This window comes from Labeo rohita, unplaced genomic scaffold (assembly GCF_022985175.1).
Source record: "Labeo rohita strain BAU-BD-2019 unplaced genomic scaffold, IGBB_LRoh.1.0 scaffold_193, whole genome shotgun sequence".
Taxonomy (NCBI): Eukaryota; Metazoa; Chordata; class Actinopteri; order Cypriniformes; family Cyprinidae; genus Labeo; species Labeo rohita.
This window is the reverse complement of record NW_026128143.1, coordinates 22,487-41,497: the sequence shown is the minus strand read 5'-3', so window position 1 is coordinate 41,497 and position 19,011 is coordinate 22,487. Positions and strand designations below refer to the sequence as shown.

At 37.9% G+C, this 19,011-nt stretch overlaps 1 long non-coding RNA gene across 1 annotated transcript; it reads right to left on the bottom strand.

The window, feature by feature from the left end:
* Nucleotides 1-4,624: 4,624 nt before the first annotated feature.
* LOC127159135 (uncharacterized) lies at nt 4,625-7,268 on the bottom strand. The gene is made up of 3 exons (XR_007826363.1): nt 7,151-7,268; nt 6,722-6,810; nt 4,625-5,180 (listed from the first exon to the last, which is right to left on the bottom strand). It is a non-coding gene; the product is annotated as an uncharacterized LOC127159135 (long non-coding RNA).
* Nucleotides 7,269-19,011: the final 11,743 nt, after the last annotated feature.

The window sequence follows — 19,011 nt, the reverse complement described above, 5'->3', positions numbered from 1 at the left end:
TATATATATATATATATATAACACACATTTTATTCTTAACTTACATCACAAAAATAAACTACAGGAAAAAAAAAAAAAATAATATATATATGTATTGCATATTCACGTGTAAATAAGAGAATGTACAATTTGTAAATTTACAATGTGTAAATTTTTGTAATGAAGCTTACAATTTTTCAATACGTTTTTTTTTTTTTCACATTAAAACAAATTTTTCTATACGTTACTGAAAATACTTTTTACAACAGTTTACAACATAGCTTAGGTTTAACATTAGAAAAACAACATCAACGTGTTTTGAAAATCAGGCCGTGTGTCACCATCATTAATAAACCTTTCCTGTATTGGCACATTTAGGTTTATCCTGCAGTACAGGGGTCTGGTCTGGTTTAGTAAAAGAAAAGACATTTTTTGGAGCTATGATAGAGTAATTAGTAAAAGAAATATTAAGGTACTTTAGTAAACTATTTTTAGTAATTACTACCATGTTGGGGAAATGTACTGGTCATATTTAAAACCTTAGTTGAAAGGATAGTAATCAGTCATCATTCCCTCCCATCATACCTAATTTCTAAAGAGTTTATTCAGAGCTCAAAAATATAGCCTAATTTATCCACGTGGCTTTTTTGCTCCTTTTTTGCTTCTAATGATAATGATACTTAAAATGATAAATCAAAAATGTGAAGAATGTCATGTGCTATTCAATGACATTAAAAAAAAAATAAATAAATAAAATTATGTATTCTTCTTATGCTAAGCTACAGTATATTACTACAGCGTTCAGTGTCACATGATCTTTCAGAAATTATGCTGATTGTTGCTTAAGAAACATTTCTTCTTATTATTATTATAGCTGGCACAACACACTGACAAAAAAAAACAACAACAAGATTTGACATTTAATTGACTATAACAAATATATAAATCAGGACAGCACTAAAATAGTAACTATTTTGAAAATGAGGAGGATATGTTTCCCATCTTTCTACAACCCCAATTAAAAGTTGGGGCGTTTTGTGAAATGCCATAAAATCAAGAATATGTAATTTGTTCTCTTTAGCCTTTATTTAATTGACTTAAGTACAAAGAAAAAATCCAATATTTTCACTGGCCAACTTAGTTTTATTTTGTTAATATAAACAAATTTTGAGCCATGATCCAGCTTTGCTTGCGAAGACTAAGAAGCTCCATTTATAGCCAAACATGACACCCTCACCTATTACCAATTCACCTGCTTGCTGTGTTTCAAAGCAGTTTATTTGTGTTACGGAGAGTGAATGACGAGAGGCGAGCGGATCCATATGCGAGCTTTTATTATGTGGACGAGACAGATACATGGTCGTGCAGGCAGGGTCAAGCAACGGTAAACAGGAATGTCGAAGGCTAAACGAGAGAATAGTCCATAAACACGAGCGATAATCCAAAGGCAGGCGGCGATCAGTCGAAAACGGGGAGCCAGGCGAGGGAAACAAAACAAACACAGGGAACTAGGAACTCGGAGCAGGAACTAGGAATACAACAAAATAATCACAATACAACAATTCAACCATCCGTGACGTAAGCTGGGGAAGTCCGGGCTTTATAGGAAGCCTGATTGGTCACGGGGGCTGACGCAATCAGTGCGGTGGAGGATGGGAGATGCAGTCCGAAACACAGAGTGACAGTCAGGAGTTAACGAAAAGGTGAGAGTGACATCTGGTGGTGAGCAGTCCGCAGAGCACCGACCAGATTTGTGACAATTTGGTTATTCTATAACCTTTTCACTTTTATTTTGCCTCTGTCCCAACTTTTTTTGGAGTGGGATGCATACTTCAAATCAATCAACCAAATCAAATCAATACATATTTTGTAAATAAATGTTTATATTTACAAAATACATTTAAGTTGGTCAGTGAAAACTTTGGTCAGTGGAAATCTTTTCTTTGTACTTTTGTCAATTAAATAAACGTAAAAAAAGAATGAACAAATCACAGATTTTATAATTTTACAAAATGTCCCAACTTTTCTAGAATTAGGGTTGTACTTAGATTTTCTTAAGTAAACTTATATTCTCACAAAATCTATGAAATATAGTAAAGTAGGGTTTATGTGTAAATATGGGATTTACTCACCAAAATAACAATGTCCACTATCTCATTTTTATTTAATCTTTTTAAATTTGGGGCAACGAGATATATCCGCATCTCAACAACACTGAAGCTATAGCAATGAGAACCACCAACATGCTCAAAAACTCTGTAAATTAATGTTATTACACTTATTTTAAAATGATTTACTGTAAAAAAAAGTACTTCACTGTCTTTTTTGATCAATTCAAAGCGTCCTTGAAATATAGTAATTTCCTAAAAATCATAATGACTCCATACATTTAAATTACTGTAAATACAATATCAGTCCTCATTATAAACACAAAATAATAATAATCAACTTTAATATTCAGTGAGGACAATTAGACTATTGTCTAATAATGATTTATTTGATGGGGGGCGGTGAGAGGCCTGGATAATGGGTAGGGGGGCGCTGGCCCAAAAAAGGTTGAGAACCACTGCTTTAGACGTATACAGTGTCTCATAAAACTTTTGAAACCTACTATTTATATCCCTAGAAGAAGTAAGAATTTCACCTGTGTCCGATTTAATTTTGTATATTGCACGTTCAGATGCCGTTTTACGAAGTTGTCGAGCTAAAAGTTTTTGAGGTTTATCGTCGAATTAGAAGTATTTTTGTTTTACATACTGAAAGGATTTTGAAATTTTAGAAGATAGAATTTCATTCAATTTATATTTAAGTGCACAAATTCTTTTATATTTTTCAATACATGGATGTTTAGCATTTTCCGTATCTAATTTGCGAATTTGAACTTCTAATACCTCTGATTCAGCCCTATTTCTCTTTCTCTGAGATGCCTGATAAGAAATAATACAACCCCTAATGTATGCTTTAAATGCATCCCATAACACCCTCATAGAAATGTCCGGCTTGTCATTAAATTGAAAAAAGGTTTTTATATCCTGCTTTATGTGATTGATAAAGACTTTGTTTGTAAGTAACTGAGAATTAAGCCTCCAATTTCTTTGTGGTTTCTCCATATATTATCACTGGATTGTGATCGGAGATAATAATATTATGATATTTAGCTGTACAGACCTGGGACATAAGTTCACGATCGAGAATGAAATAATCTATTCGTGTATATGATTTCTCCATTAATTCTAACACCTGATCGGACAGACTTTTAACTTGAGCTTGTAATTTGGTAACCGCATCTGCCGAGGCCGTAGCGTTCTGTTCAAGATGCTCGAGGGTTGTACGATGGTCGTTTATGGTTAGCTGCATTGCATCAAACTTTGCATCAATTTTCTTTTCCAGCGTTGCTATCTCTCCTTTCAAACTTTCTTTAATATCAGTTATAACCTTGCCCAGCTCCACTCGGAGAGATTCAATTGCAAGCAGCACCGGGTCGTTTGCTGTTAAGATGGCCTCGTCTTCCAGCGCACCCGCGGTCTCGGCTGAAGTTTCTCCCTCAGCGCCATCTTTCTTTACTGGTTTCTTCGGCGGCATTTCTACACACGCAAACTGCAATCGATGTTGAACGCAACACTATCAACGATTCGAGAGCACTAACGAGCTTTATGTTGTCTTGTTTTATTGAAATTTAAATGAAAGTTAGCGGAGCTACAAAAACCACGTCTTACTCCATCATCAACCCGGAAGTCCCCACCGGTTTTGTATTTTTCTACTTCAAAGTACATGTACTCTACTTTGGGACACAGCTATTGTCTCTTGTTGTGTATTGAAGTAGGTAACCTGCTGTTGGTAAGTTCCTGTTAGGTCTGTTTCTGTCAAATCTGTGCCAAGTCAAGACATTGTCAAGTCTTTCATTGTTCAGATTACATTTGGATTTTGGATTATGTTCTGTCTACACTGTAAATAAACTGTACTTGGCCCTTACAAAAACGTCCTGTGGTATTCCATATGATAATACATCAAAAGTACCACATACGATTTGTGTGGTAATTGTGTAGTATTGTGTTGTTTTTTTGGGACATTTTACAACAGAATTTTGTTGTACAGTATGTAATATTCCTGTAATATTCTTGTGGTAACATGTAGTATTACTTTCACATTTTTTGTAGTATTTACCACATGATTTTGTTGTACAGTATGTAATATTCCTGTAATATTTTTGCGGTAACGTGTGGTATTACTTTCACATTTCTATAGTATTTACCACAAGATTCTCTGTTGTGCAGTATGTAATATTGCTGTAATATTCTTGTGTTATTATAGTCATATTTCTGCAGTAATACTAGGACTATCCTGTAATAAACCTATGGCCCTTAATTGTTATATTTTTGGAGTATTCTGTGGTATTCCTTTACCTTTCAAGTGAGGGTACACTGTAAACCCCGATAAGCCTTAAAAATATTGAGTACAAGTAACTCAAAAAACTTAATAACTTTTATTGAACAGAATTTTCTTAACCGCTTCCATTTAACACAGTGAAAATGAATATTTAAAATACAACAATATATTGTTAATTGTGGAAAATTAATTTCTACACACTCTAGAGTTTAAACATTTTCCACAACGCCACAAAACTTTTTACAACCTCAAAATGCAAAAGCATTTCATTAACAAACATCAAATGCAGATGTACTTTGGTACATCTCGATAAATGAAATAAGTCTTTTTAACCTTTTAAAACAAAAGCCTTTTTGCCCTAAATTCCCCAACCTCATCACTAACAAGAGTCAAGTAAATGTGTTATATCAAGGAAAACCTGTAAAGACAATGTGTACAAGGATATCTGGCTTCAAACTGAAAAGGACAAGACCGAAGCAACAGTAAAATGACAAAATGCAAACATTTTACAAAATTATTTCTTTTTACAGGTTTACATTCAACAACTGCTGTTAGTGATAAGGCTGGGTGCATATATAAAGCCAAAAAATTAGAGCAGACAGTAATTGTGCAAACAAGTGTCACTCATTCAAAAGATGGGAATCCCTGATGTCAGCTGTGTTGTAGTTTGGAGCGGTTAGCCAAGCCCAGGCCCGGTTCTACAGTGGTCTGAGCAAAAGCATCCTCACTTGAAGCTGTAATAATAGCATGCTAGTGAAAGAGATCTAGCAAACTATCCCCGGAACATCTCCAAGATCTGGTTCATCAGACTCCTCCTGAATAAATAAGAGAGAGATACAAACAGAAATTAATAACCAACTAACCAATATCAAGTCTAATATCATGTTTATTTATACAGTGTGTTATTTACACAACAGGTTGTGTCAAGACAACTTTACAGTATTAAATAGGACAATAGTGTGTCAATAATGCAATGGTTCCATGTTGCAGCAAAGTCAGATTGCAGAGGACTCATCTGGGTCTTAAAGCTGCATTTAAACTGCATTTTTAATCTTCAGTCCGCTGACCACCATTGAAATCCACTGTATGGAAAAAAATCCTAGAATGTTTTCCTCAAAAACATTAATTTCTTTTTGAGGAAAGACAGACATGAACATTCTGGATGACATAGGGGTGAGTAAATAATCAGTAAACTGTGATTCTGGAAGTGAAGTAATCCTTTTAGTACAGTCATGTTAAATTTGTTTAGGTCAGAAAGCAAGGTAAGGAATTAGATACTTTTAACACATGATCAAAAATCTGAGCAAGTGCGGTGTTGAAAAGTTTAAGTAGTACAAATGTAATGATAACACTTTGCTATGCAGAACATTTGAAGAAAAATGGCCCACTTCATATTAATCAAACAGACAAATCCCATACTGAATGCTGATGAAAATGTTATATATACTTGTGCTCATACATTTACGGTAACACTTTAGAATAGGGTAAACTTATTCACTATTAACTACAACTTTTCCCTCAATAAAGTCCTAATTTGCTGCTTATTAATAGTTAGTAAGTTAGTTGTTAAGTTTAGGTATTGGGTAGGATTAGGATTAGGAATAAACGATTGAACACTACAGATGTTTATATACTCCACAAGACAAAATAATATCTCATTTAAATGACCATGTTCAAAAGTTTACATACCCTTGAATCTCAACACTGTGTGTCATTTCCTGGATGATTCACGACTGTTTTTATCTTTTTTATCTTTTATCTTAAGTTCCTTGTTTGTCCTGAGCAGTTCATCTGCCTGCTGTTCTTCAGAAAAATCCTCCAGCTCCTGCACATTATTTGGTTTTCCAGCATCTTCTACATATTTGAACACTTTCCAAATGTGACTGTATAGTTGAGATCCATCTATTTAACAATGAGAACAGTTGAGGGACTCATACATAAGTATCAGTAAATGTTTTCACCTTTTGTACTAGCTAAGTAGGCAACACAATGTATTAAGAGCCAGGGGGGTGTAAACTTTTGAACTGGAATGTTTTGAATGTGTACATTTTTCTGTTTTTTTCTATTTTTCTAGTTTGATTATTCAAATGGAGTTTTGATTGGAGTCATTTTTATAAATTCAGTCATTATTTGGTCCTGTGGAGTTTAAATAAACATCTGTTTTGTAAAATATTCAGGTCGGTACTAAATAAAAAAATAACATTTTGCGTATTCTGCAAGGGGTATGTAAACTTATGAACAAAACTGTACATGATCATTGTACATTAAAAACTTAAACACCCAGAAACCAGAAACCAATAATACAAATTCAAAGCCTAAAAAAGCCTAGTTCCTTAAATAAAAGTTAGAAACTTACTTTCTTTAGTAGAACACTAAAGACCCATGATCCCTTGGTCACTAACACCCTTGGTGGTCCACTCGTGCTTGGCGATGTAGTGAGGTCTTCTGAAACAAAACAATTGGTCTGTGTAAGAAACTAAACATTATTTACTACATTACTCACATAATGACATACAGTACTTGTCTAGTTTGTAAACATTACAATTTGTAAATGTTCACAAGGAAGACTCTTCAGCTCACCAAGACTGCATGTATGTGCTCGAAAATACAGTAAAAACACTAATAGTGTCAAAGAGTTATAAAATAACTTTTTAAACTGTTTGTAAAATACATTTTAAAATGTAATTTACTGCTGTGGAGCAAAGCTGAAACTTTATTAACATTATTAAAAAAAAAAAAAAAGTATATTAGAATGATTTCTGAAGGATCATGTGACACAACTTACACTGCCAAATCATGCTGGCACCTAACCTGAAAGAAAAGAAAATGTCAAAGTTTAATCCTCCATCAAAAACATTCTATCTGAATTCCTTATACTTACAGTACAGTTCATTACTATGTAGACCTGCCACAAATTTATATATATATATAAAATATATATATATATATATATATATATATATATATATATATATATATATATATATATATATATATCTCCATCCTAATTTTACAACATGGACTTCTGCTTCAATAGCTACTACAGGCAATCTACGGTAAAACTATATCTGCACTACAAACCAGCGTGTTATATATAGAATAATAAATGAATTAAACTAAGAAATACCTGTTTGCAGTATCAAACATCAAAAGAGACCGTTTTCAGTTCAATTTACAAATGGATGTGTCACTTTTACTTTTCACTCCTGTTACTGTGAATGTACAGTAATGCAGTACAGTACAGTAAAACTGCAACGCTCTAGTAATGGAACTCCAGCCTTCTAAATGACAGAGTAAATAGAAGAGAAGCTGCTGCTAAAGTTATACGCTGCTGTTCTGGTAAACACGAGACAAAAAGACATTATACATTAACTGGACCAAACTAAAATTGACATCGTTTAACGTTATTTGAATAACGTTATATAAAACGTTCCTTTTCTAGCAGCTTCGCTTCAAATGGCTCTTTCAAGTAAAGACCGTTCACTCGTCGCTCACATTTGCGCTCTCATACACTTATAACACGACCTTCAGGCGACTATATGGTATTTAATTTTATCAGGCATGAAAATGGGTCAGGGGTGAAAAAGGTGAGAAGGGTGCTCGAGGGGTGATGTGGCCTCTGATGAGGCCGGGAGGTGGGGGGACTCCCACAGAATAAATATTACGGCCTCATTAGGGGACATGCTGTAACTTAACTTATTTATTCTTCCATCATGATTGACAGCCAAGTTTTTTGTTTGTTTGTTTTTTTGGGCAAAGAAATCAACCTAATAAGTGTTTTCTACCATTATCGAAAAACATACCATCAACCGCAAATGCTATTTGCTGTTGCAGACAGAGCATGCCAGAAAAAAAACATGTTTGATAACAGTTTCCCTTTGCCAATTTTACAGTAGCCAAATAAGTTGAATGGAATAATAAGCCAAGCACAGGTTCTGAAAAAATACTGTATAGGTTGTTTGCACATGACGTCATTACTGTGGCGCGAAATGCAGCTGGAGGGAAGGAAGTGATTTTTCTCCATAGGAATCACTAGCAGAAACTCAAAAATCGTATGTTTTGCGTTGTTTATGGATGCTCAAATCGGTCAAAACAAGAAACCACAAAAGAGCTTTTATCATGTATAAAAATTTGTTGTTTATAAGGGGGGAAAGGCAAGAAATTGACTGCAAAGCGCAGGAAAAAGTGGCTTGTAAACCTCCGTCTGTGGTCAGGAGGAGAGTCGGATAATGCTTGTGTGCAAATGGTTAAGAAAAGATATAAAAATACGTTAAGATATTAATAAAGAAATATATAAATAGATACAGTGTGAGACAGTGAGAATTCACTTAATGCTAAACGCCACACGTAGACACAATATAAGATATTATATTTGTAGTTTCGAGAGCGTCATTGATTATAACGGAACATTGTAAGGTTTCAATAAATTGAAGTGAGTGACAGCTTTTTATTGACTATACGGAGGCGCTATTTGCTCGCTCTCTATAATCAGTTCAGAATTTAAATAAAAGTTTCGCTTTGCGTGCTGCTAACAGGACCAATAGCCACAAAACCGAGCAAATAGCGCTTTCATATAGTCACTAAAAAGCTGTCACTCACTTCAATTTATCGCAATCTCACAAGGTCCCATTGTAATCAACTGCAAATATAATACCGTATTTACATTGTATATACGTGTGGCATTTAGCATTGAGTGAATTCTCAGCATCTCACCCTGTATCTATTTACATATATCTTCATATTATTATATCTTTTATTAACCATTCGCGCACACAAGCATTATCTGACTCTCCTCCTGACCGCAGACGCAGGTTTACAAGCCACTTTTCCCTGCTTTTTTCAGTCAATCCTTGCCTTTTCCTCCGTAAGAACAGCAAATTTTCATACATGATACGAAATTAAATTTCTAGGTTTGGCCGATTTCCATAAACAACTGAAAACATAGTCATTTTGAGATTCTGCTATTAATTCCTATAGAGAAAAATCACTTCCTGCCCTCCATCTGCATTTCGCGCGTCCTCAGAATCACGTGATTGCAAACAACCTATTGACATTTGTCTAAAGACATGAAATAGAGCTGCATCGTTCTGCCCTAACACACTCATACTGCAAAAATAATGTTTGTATTAGTGTTAACGATACTTTAGCATTAAATGTAACTTACTCTCTTAAGGGTGCGTTCACATGAAGCGTCTAAAAACGCGTGGAAAACGCGAAGCGCGTCGCTTCCTCCACCACTTTCAGAGCGCTTGGGCGCTCGCGCTTCTGTAGCGTCTGCTGTTACTAGGCAACCATGAAGGCGCTGTCAGTTACAAAAACATTTCTGCTTTGGATTTTAAACTGTGCGGCTCCATTGAAAAAATAGCTTGCGCGCGCAAAACGCGCTGCATGTGAACGGCGACTAACTGTGCGTTCACACCGCCGCCGGCGAGAGCGTCAAAATTCGCTCTGGCCGCCCTGCCAACAACGCTGTAGAAAGATTCGTTGACGCTCTGACGATCGAACGCTTGATCTTGTATTTAAAGCGGCCGCAAAGCAAACAAGCATTTTGATCTTGTGCAGACTGACCACAAGTAGGGTGTGAAAAAAGTGAAAGTAAGAAATTGAATTTAATTGTAGTTACATGCAGTGGTGTAGTGGTGCCTGGAGAAGTGGGCATACGCATTAATTATACACATGTATATAAACAAGCTTTTAACTTACTGACATGTGGACGCGACTCTCCGCAATCCCTGACATGAACAGGCAGCATCTGGGGTGGAGGAGGACTGAGCGGGCGCGGGCGCATCAGGCTTAATCTTCTAACATATTTCAAAGGAAGCCGGCGTCTTTACTGGGTGTTTCGAATATTTGGATTTATTCACATATGACTGGATGTGCTGGACTGTCATGTTTTTGGCTAATGCAGGACACTAGCTTACTGAATGATGCGCATCAGAGGGGATTTCAAAGTGTAAAGCCGACTGATAAAATGGATATATGCCGTATAGCAGCGTATACCCTCCACTACACCACGTTTGCCAACGAAATAAACCAATTAACTATACAGCCACTGTCTGTATATATTTAAGCCTAATGACATCTATCATTATTTTTTTCTCTATTGACAATACCACAGGGGAGACCAGGTATAGAACATTTTTGTTTTTACTTGCAGAAAAAAATAGGCAGAGGTGAGTGCTTTTCGTCTCCATCAGATGTCAAAATTTTCGCCGCAGCTCTCCACAACACATATTATTCGTTTAATCCAATATGTGTAGATATGTCAGAAATATTTTTTAGCAGTGACACTGTTTTGCATGCTCTGGCACTAAAGTTAGCATATGCAATTCCCGCTTATTTACAGAAAATATATAACGTTAATGCACATCAGGAATATCAACAATCTCAGACACCTTGGTCCACGCAACATTTTGCTTGGGAACTAATGTGGTCGGAACCAAAGTTTTACAGGACTGCGTTCTCTGGAATCCTCTCAAGGGGTGGACTTCTACATTCCGATTGGTTGCCGCCGAACCGCGTCATAGTTCATTACCATAAAGTTGACCTGACTTCAACTGTTCCCGACGCCCAAACCGTCCAAAACGCGCCGCGCCGCTTCTCGCCGGAGCTCGCCGCCGGCTCACATTGAAAATGAATGACTTCCGGCCACTTTGACGCTCTCGCCGGCGGCGGTGTGAACGCACAGTAAGCCTTTGGTGACACATACACACCACGAAATTAAATTGTGGATCTCTCCCCTGTCGTCTTTTCCCAAGCGGATTGTCCCGCAGGAAGAAATGGCGCCCTGGATGTCAGTGGATGGCGCGCACGGTCTACGAACGCAGGAAGCTCAGCTTTCATGATTTGAAATGGCTCAAATCCACTTTATATTAAGTTTTAATTAATCAATAAATACCATCCAAGACCCCTCCCCCACCCCCTCAAAAGAATTTCTCATCGGATCTACACGATTCATGTGGGTAACCTGTTTTGGCTTCAAAACGGCGAATTTCGCCGAAAGGTGAGGGATTTTCATGCCTGTTTTATTCGTCAGCACATTAATAGATGTACTGCCATGTAAGTTTAATTCATATTTCCCCTTTAAACGGCATACAATTTCATAGCAGTATTCCTCCTTGCACCAAATATAACCGTATTTACAGTATGCCGTGGCAAGTCTTACAAATACTCCATAGAAGACTAGAAACGGTCACATTTTTTCCAAGCCTTCTTAAAACACATTTAAAATATATATTAAACACTTACTTTGAGACTACTGATGATTGTCGTCGAAAAGTTAAGAGCACATATCCAATCAACTGCAGATTCAGTCAGCGTCGATTCCCGCCGGTGCCTTCACCACGGGCTTCTCCTATGGCGTTAGTTTTGGCGCATGTTTGGTAAACCAGCGCGTGAAGCTCGTTACCGCCACCTGCTGCTTTGAAATGTCATCGAGTAATATATGAAGAGTTTGCTTCCAAAACGCGCTAAACGACCTTTTTTTTTTTTTTTTTTTTTTTTACAAACTGAGTTTCTGCCAAAATCAGTATTGTAGCTGGTCGGTATTGAACAGGCCGTTTTTAATCTTACGCAAAATGCAATATCCACCCTGTTATTCTGTCTGAAAAAATATATAAAGTGTGTGCATGCACACATTTGATCTTACAATGTGTGTACACTAAAGTCCACAGCAACATTAATATTTATAAAAATGGTCTTTAACATGAAAACAGATGTATGCACTTTTGATTATTGAGTGCAGCAGGTTTTTGGAAATTTAAGCCATTCTTGCCGCTTGCTATTCTAAAGTAAATGATTTTGACGTTGACTGCTATATGTTAATGATATTATGTTGTTTTAAGGTGGTAATATGAAACCATTTAGCTGCATACATTTTCATAATCACTTGCAATTTACAGATTTTACAGCTGAAGAGAGGTGTACAGATGTTATAAGCATTTTATAAATGAGCCCAAGAAGGTAAAGTACTATAGGATATTCCTGTGATAGTGTACAACAAAACGTGCTGTAGTAATCCTATAATTATAATAATTATCTCTGTTTCAATACTTTTGTATTACCATACAAAAAAACCGACAGAAAAACAACATATGCCATTTAATGGTAAATTCTTGTGATACTGTACAGCAGAAAAGTGCTATGGTAATCCTGTCATATTTAGCTTGTGTTGGTATTACCACAACAGAACAACAGAAAAACCACATATGGCATTTAATGGTAAATTCTTGTGATACTGTCATATTTAGAAAGTGCTGTGGTAATCCTGTCATATTTAGCTATGCTCATTTGTTGTGTGGTAAATTTATGTTGTACTGTTGCAGTACCATAGGATTACCACTGGACATTTTTGTAAGGGGGGTTCATCCACATCTCACCTTCAGTTGGACTAATCATTACAATGATGTAGATGAAATTGTGAAAGACAGAATGTTCAAAGTTAGAGCTGTTTATGAAAATTGTGTTTGTTTTCATTTGTGTTCATATTTCAACTGCACCTATAGAAAGGTTATTGTTTTTAAATACTCTTTCCTCAACGTTTAAAGGTTGCTGTACTGAGGATTTTCTGTTTGTGGGTGGTGATTTTAATTGTACTGAACATGACAGACAGAAATTATGTTGAACCTCATATGGCTTCACGCAAGCATTAATTAACAAATATGTGACATTTGGAGAGTTATTTATCGCTGGCTAGATTAGACAGATTTTATGTTATTTGAATATGTCTAATAAATGTTTTATCACACCTTTGTCTTTTACTGAACATAATATGGTAAGTTGTAATTTCATTTTAAATTCAGTAAAACCTAAATGTGCATACTGGCATTTTAATACAAGTCTTTTAAATGATGTTTTTTTTTTTTGTTTTTTTTTTATTGAATCGTTTAAATCTTTTTGGAAGGTTTTTAAGGAGACAATCTCCATAAGGCACTCCAAGATATGGAGTCTAGAAAAGCTCCAGGTGTGGATGGGCTTCCAGTAGACTTGAAAACTTTATGGTTGGAGATAGTTGACCTGCTAGAGGTGTTCAAGGACAGCTTGCTGAAGGGTGGGTTGCCGTTGAGCTGCCGAATAGCAGTTGTTACCCTTCTTCTGAAAAAAGGAGATCTCACTGAGATCAAGAATTGGAGTCCGGTATCACTTCTGTGTAGAGACTATAAATTACTTTTTAAAACTTTGGCTAATAGATTGACTAAAGTAATAGGCAGGTGGTCCATCCAGATCAATCTTATTGTGTACCCAGTAGGTCAATTTTTGACAATATTTCTTAAGATATATTATACAGGTTTCTAAATTATCTAATATCGATTGTGGTTTGTTTGTCATTAGACCAATAATGTTAATAACATGTCTGTTAATAAATTCCAATCATTCGTAAAAAGGGCGCTCGTGCACTTTCATTCACAATTAGCATAATCCCCGCCTATTAATTACAGCTACGCAAATTGCATGTCCAGGAATGTAGTGGAATATTCTGGTCTACTTTCTCAGGTTTGGCTCCAGTATATTGCATAAATGAATGAAAAGAACATTTGGTGACATAGCGTTTTTCCAGTTAAGTTGCTATGATTTGGAATATCCATGGTGGCAACGTATTACTAGTATCACATTTTTAAGAATTTTACTAAATATAAAAAAAAGCAGTAACCAGTAATATTGACTTCTCCATTGTTGTAGGCAGTCGTTGTACAAGTAAGTTGGTATTTGTTGTTTCCGTCCTCTATTTATGGCTGGGTATGACAGTGGCGAGTGCACCGTTTTATAGTTGTCAACTCAGCCATTTAAAAAAAAAAAAAGTCAAAAAGAGGGCAAGGGTAAATGAACGTGTAATTATTATGAAGTGCATCAAAATTCAATGTCATCAGTTTGCCAAAAAGAACACAGAACGTTTTACGCACCATTTATATGTGGTAGGGAGCAGGTGTATATTTCTTGCGTACCAACTAACATTTTGACAATAAGAATATTTTCATGAATTCGAAAGTTTACGTCAGCAACCAGCTCCACCCACGTCCCGCCTATTTGCCCATTTCGATTATCCGGGAGTGACGTGCAGTGACGCGATTCCAAGATGGCGCCGGCCGACTCCCGCCCACTAAGAGCTTCAAAAATGCTCTTCAGAGACCTACGGGTGACGTCACGGACACTACGTCCATATTTTGTACAGTCTATGATTCAAGGTCAGTAGAGGTATCAGACAAGGATGTTCATTGTATTCTCGTTATTGAACCACTTCACAAACAAAGAATTTGGATGGCTTTAGTGTACCACTTTGTGATGTTAATTTTTGTTTATCAGCTTATGCTGATTACCTTATAATATTAATTAATAAACAAAGTGATACAAATGTTTTATCTAAACTAATAGAGGATTTTGGAAAGTGGTCATCAGCAAAAGTAAACTGCAAAAAAAAGTGAGGCCTTTTTATTAGGGGATTGGAATAAAGGAAAACCAATTCTTCCTGAAGGTTTGTGTTGGAATAGGTGGGGTTTGAAATATCTTGGGGTTTTCTTAGGAGGTGATGGTGTTGTACAAAAAAAATTGGGATGGATTGTTACAAAAAGTTAAAGGTCATTTAGACAAATGGAAGTGGATTCTACCCAATCTGTCTTATAGGGGTAGAACATTTATTGTAAATAATTTGGTTGCTTCACCTTTATGGCACAGACTGGTTTGTGTTGATCCTCCTTTGAATTTGATGGCTGAGATTCAAGCGGTTTTTGTTGACTTTTTTTGGGACAAACTTCATTGGATTCCGCAGAGTGTTTTATTTTTATCCAAAGAAGAAGGGGCCAGGGATTGATTCATCAGCAGAGCAGGATTGCAGCATTCTGGCTGCATTTTTTACGAAGACTTCTTGATGGACCAATGAATGTAAGCTAGAGGGCGATCAGTTGTGTGTTGCAAACCTCGGAATGGATAAACCTCTTTTTTTTAAAATGGACCCTAATTGCCTGGACCTTTCAAAGTTATCGTCTTTTTATCAGCATCTTTTTAAGATTTGGAGCCTTTTTCATATTCAAAGGTCTGAAAATTTTCATTCTGTTTTCTGGCTGTTGAATGAACCTTTGATTTTTAAGGCAAGACTGGATGTTTCTTTGTCCAATTTTTTACCAGGATTCAGCATGGAACTACAAAACTCAGACTTTTTTGTTTTAAGTCATTTATTGTGAGGGTGTTTTGGGGCCCTGGAGAAGTTTTGACATGCCCTGACATTTGTGCTTTTTTCAGTATCTTAAAAACATATTCATGGCTAAAGTCTGATTACATTGTAATCAGCACAAACTGGGCTACAATAATATGTAAGCAACATGAATGTACATGTTTGTGTTTTTGAGAAAACAACGTTTATGCGTGGTTAGTGAAAATCAAAGTTTTTTAAGTCACTGAAATAAGAGCAAGAAACACATTCAGAACATTAGTTCACAAGACTTTTGAGAACTGGATGTGGTAGGCTAGAGTTTTTTCTACAAAATTATGTGAAAATCATCTCATTCAGTCGTTCACAAAAAACAATATACTTATTTAAAATTTATAAGATGTGTTTTGTGACTGAAAGGGAATATGCGAGGGAGTGACAATGGGCACTGAATATTTAGTGATTCACACCTGAGAGACAAAAGACCCTCCCCTAATGGCCCATCAATGAGACTGTGACTGTCAGGTAAGAAACAATGAGAGATTCAGAGAATGGAGTTTTAGATTATCTGTATTTTATTTACAACACAGTATAATATAAACATACATTATGAAGATCAAATACACATTATTGAGCGCACTGATCTAACCACAGAGATGTGAACAGATGGTGTGTAATTCCTGAAAACTGTTTTCTGAATTCTGTTCAACAAGTAACACAAGTAAATCATACCTGATATTTAAGTGCTTGCAAAACTCATCATCAGTAGTCAAGGAACCAAAAGAAAATCAGTATACCTGAAGATCTGACTTTGGTACAGTGATTTCAGAGGAAAAGTTTGCAGGATTCATCTGTTGTGCAGGTATCAGATCACAAACAACTAAAACAAAACAAAAAACAAGACTATTAGACAGTTTTATACCATTATCAGCACATGCTGAAGTAGATTCGTGTCCGAGAGAATATGCGCCATATTGCAGCGTTAGAAAACTCTGTCAGTTATTTTTTACTTTCACTTTCTATATATAGTGAATTGTAAAGTTAAAACTGAAGTTAAGACGTTCACCGGCATAACTATTGCATCTTAAACGGTGAAAGAGGAATCAACTCGGTCTGCCGCTCTGTCTGAAACACGTCTCTGTGCGAACGGTGGGGTTTTGACCTGATCCGTAGGTATCACGTATCGACTGCGATCCGTTTAAGCCCTAATAGGCTATATGGCAGATCAGAGCCAATGCTTCAGGGAAATTGCTTTGCAATGGCAGACTCCAGGGAAAGTTTTGTGTTCACCGTTTCACACACACCAATCACGTGCGCGTATTTGTATCTTCACTATACTTCTAGGTACTTATACTAAATTGACTGGGTTAAATAGAATTGCATTACTAAAAAGAGACTAAAACACAATTTTCATTGACTAAAACTAGACTAAAATGTCATCAGTTTTCATCAGCTAAAACTAGACGAAAATAGTCATGGATAATTCTGACTAAAATAAGACTAAAATTTTAGTTGACTAAAACTTGACTAGACTAAAAAGAGTATGAACGTGACTAAAACTAATAAAAACTAAAATGACAGCTTTATACAAAGACTAGACTAAAACTAAAATTAAAACAGGCTGCCAAAAACAACACTACAAGAAAGACAGCGAGGAAGACATTGACAAACTGCTTCGCGCAAGGACGTACAATCCATCCATCGTAGTAGACATCAAGGCTCAAGAAAGAAACCTTCAGCAGTTGGATCGTGCTTTCCAAAACAAGAACATCTCCTCTGAAATGTACAACCTCTGCAGGGGAACTGTCAATCAGACACTTCAGAGTGTTGAGCTGCGCCTTGGATGTCTCTTACGAAGATACATCAGACACGTCCAAATGAAGCAATTAAGATAAGAACGACTTCCATTGGACTGTTTGTGTTTTTGTGGTAATCATTTTTAAAACGTGCCATAACAAAAATAAAATTTTGGCTCATTCCGTATGTTTTTTGTTCTACAGGAAGACGCTCGATGAAAATTTCAGAGAGACCAGAAATTTAAAGGATGGACTGGAGTCTAAAAAGGTTCATTCGTAGCTCTGCAAATTTGACCGATTTCGGCAGAGTGTGAAAAACTGGGATGTCGAGCAAGCTTCTGCTGACGAGACGCGCAGGCTGTGCATCGCACAAACGGCCCATTTATTCCAACAGGTTAGTAAGAATTAGATAAAATGGACTTGATAAAAACTAAGTTTAATGCTAATTTGTCTTGTGTCCCAGCTCCTCTCCCCTCGCCTCTCTCGACGGCGGTGCAGCCCGGGGTTATGAGACGGTCCCTCAGGATGAGCGCGCTGTCGCCGTGCATCTATGCCCGCGCGGCGCTGCCACCTGGCGGGATCAGCCTCATCTCCCCTCCAGGGCGTGTAAGTTCTCGTCCGCTCTCGCGGGCCGGACTTACCACGCCGCTGGACAGGCCTCCACCGCCTTGCATGCCATGGCCACCTTACAGGTGTACCAGGCCAAGGTGTTGAAACACCTGCACGAGAGGGGTCCTGACCAGGGCGCAATGGAGGAACTCCGCGCCGCCACTGACTGCCCAGCAGTTCTCGGCGGTTCAAAAGCAGACGGAGGCGATTAAACACATCCTGCCCCGCCGCGACATTCCAACCACATCCGCGGGGCCCCCACCTCCGCCTGCTCATTGCCGAGGGCGCCCCCCCGCGGCTCCCAAACAACCAGCTCCGTGCCCTGCTGAGGTGCATGACGCCAGATTGGCAGCCCGACGTCGAGCTGCCCGTGGGAGAGCGGCGCCGCCCGCGTCTCAGGGGGCGGTCACCCGGGCAACCCGGAGGTGGAGAGGTTTGCTCTTTGGGGGATAACAACATCAACGTCCCCACTCCCAGTGGAGGGCCGGGAGCTGCTGTGTGCTGAAACGCTGCCGTCGGCCTACGGGTCGGCGGTACCCACAAGGTCACAGAAAGAGACAATTTTCTCACCTCCGAGGTTCAGGCCCCGAGTTCCCTCTTTGAGCAGCGCCCAAGAAGTGTCTCCTCGGACTCGGAGCCTGATGTCGCCAGTGCGGGAACCAGGGAAAAAGGTAAGTGCTGCCCAGTGCAGTCTGACTTTTCTCCAGGACGTTCTTCCTTCTGGGATCAGTCCCCTTCCGGTCAGTATGACAGCCCGCCTCACCAACGAGCGCACGCAGTCAGTGCTGAAGTGTCTGGAGTCATTCAGACACAAAACAGCGATCCCTCTCAAAACATTTCAGAGGCTCCTGGGGCATATGGCAGCCGCAGCCGCAGTGACGCTGCTCGGCTTGCTTCATATGAGACCGCTTCAGCGCTGGTTACACGATCGAGTCCCGAGATGGGCATGGCACCGTGGCACACTCCGGATTGGCGTTTCCCTGCAGTGTCGCCGCCTGTTCAGCCCGTGGTCAGACCCGGCCTTCCTTCAGGCCGGAGTCCCCCTGGGACAAGTCTCCAGGCATCTTGTGGTATATACGGATGCCTCTTCCACGGGTTGGG